This window comes from Lipotes vexillifer, unplaced genomic scaffold (genome assembly GCF_000442215.2).
Source record: "Lipotes vexillifer unplaced genomic scaffold, Lipotes_vexillifer_v1.1 scaffold369, whole genome shotgun sequence".
NCBI classification, from domain to species: domain Eukaryota; kingdom Metazoa; phylum Chordata; class Mammalia; order Artiodactyla; family Lipotidae; genus Lipotes; species Lipotes vexillifer.
Window position 1 is genome coordinate 208,373 of NW_006798942.1, and position 2,208 is coordinate 210,580.

Below are 2,208 nucleotides of genomic sequence, written 5' to 3' on the forward strand. Positions count from 1 at the left end.
CCTGTGCAGCCCGCCACTGTCAGGTTCCCGGGATCCAGGGACAACTTCCCTGGGAGAACGCACGGCGAGCCTCAGGCTGGTGCAATATCATGCTGGACTCTGCAGCCGCAGGCCCGCCTCGTGTGCCGTGCCCCTCCCTCCCCCACCCCCAGCCTGAGTGCGCCAGAGCCCCCGAATCAGTGGCTCCTTTAACCCCGTCCTGTCTGAGCAAAAAACAGACGCCCTCCAGCGACCTACATGCAGAGGCAGGGCAAAATCCAAAGCTGAGCCCCTGTGAGCTGTGAGAACAAAGAAGAGAAAGGGAAATCTCTCCCAGCAGCCTCAGAAGCAGCGGATTAAAGCTCCACAATCAACTTGATGTACCCTGCACCTGTGGAATACATGAATAGACAACAAATCATCCCAAACTGAGGAGGTGGACTTCGAGAACAAGATTTATGATTTTTTCCCCCTTTTCCTCTTTTTGTGAGTGTGTATGTGTATGCTTCTGTGTGAGATTTTGTCTGTATAGCTTTGCTTCCACCATTTGTCCTAGGGTTCTATCTGTCCGTTTTTTTTTAAATTTTTTTCCTTGATAATTAATTTTAATAACTTTATTATACTTTACCTTCTTTCTTCCTTTCTTCTTCCTTTCTTCCTTCCTTTTTTCCTTCCTTTCTTCCTTTCTTTCTTTCTTTCTTTCTTGCCTTCTTCCTTCCTTCCTTCCTTCCTTCCTTCCTTCCTTCCTTTCTTTCTTTCTTTCTTTCTTTCTTTCTTTCTTTCTTTCTTTCTTTCTTTCTTTCCTTCTTTTCTTTCCTTCCTTCCCTCCTTTAGACAGCTAATCATCCCAAATTGAGTAAGTGGACTTTGAGAGCAAGATTTATAATTTTTTACCCTTTACCTCTTTTTGTGAAGGTGTATGTTTCTGTGTAAAATTTTGTCTGTATAGCTTTGCTTCCACCATTTGTCCTAAGGTTCTATCCATCCCCCCCTTTTTTTTCTAAATAATTATTTTTTAATTTAATAACTTTATTATACTTTATTTTATTTTACTGTATGTTCTTTCTTTCTTTCTTTTTTCCTTCCTTCCCTCCTTCCTTCCTTCCTGACTCCCTCCCTCCTTTCTTTCCTTCTTTCTTTCTTTCTTCCTCCCTTCCTTCCCTCCTTTCTTTCTTTCTTTCTTTCTTTTTCTTTCATTCTTTCTTTCTTTCTTCCTATTTCTACTAATTTTTTCCCTCTACTTTTTCTCCCTTTTATTCTGAGCTGTGTGGATAAAAGGCTGTTGGTGCTGCAGCCAGGAGTCAGTGCTGTGCCTCTGAGGTGGGAGAGCCAAGTTCAGGACACTGGTCCACAAGAGACCTCCCATCTCCACATAATATCAAATGGCGAAAATCTCCCAGAGATCTCCATCTCAACACCAGCACCCAGCTTCACTCAACAACCAGCAAGTTACAGTGCTGGACAACCTATTCCAAACAACTAGCAAAACAGGAACACAACCACACCCATTAGCAGAGAGGCTGCCTAAAATCATAATAAGTCCACAGACACCCCAAAACACACAACCAGACATGGACTTCCCCACCAAAAAGACAAGATCCAGCCTCATCCACAAGAGCGCAGGCACTAGTCCCCCCCCCCCCCCTCCACCAGGAAGCCTACACAACCCACTGAACCAACCTTAGCCACTGGAGACAGACATCAAAAACAACAATGGGAACAAACCTGCAGCCTGCAAAAAGGAGACCCCAAACACAGTAAGATAAGCAAAATGAGAAGACAGAAAGACACACAGCAGATGAAGTAGCAAGATAAAAATGCACCAGACCTAAGAAATGAAGAGGAAATAGGCAGTCTACCTGAAAAAGAATTCAGAATAATGATAGTAAAGATGATCCAAAAATCTTGGAAATAGAATGGACAAAATACAAGAAACTTAACAAGGACCTTAAAGAACTAAAGATGAAACAAACAATGATGAACAACACAATAAATGAAATGAAAAAGACTCTAGATGGGATCAATAGCAGAATAACTGAGGCAGAAGAACAGATAAGTGAGCTGGAAGATAAAATATTGGAAATAACTGCTGTGGAGCAGAATAAAGAATAAAGAATGAAAAGAACTGAGAACAGTCTCAGAGACCTGTGGGACAACATTAAATGCACCATTTGAATTATAGGGATTCCAGAAGAAGAAGAGAAAAAGAAAGGGACTGAGAAAATATTT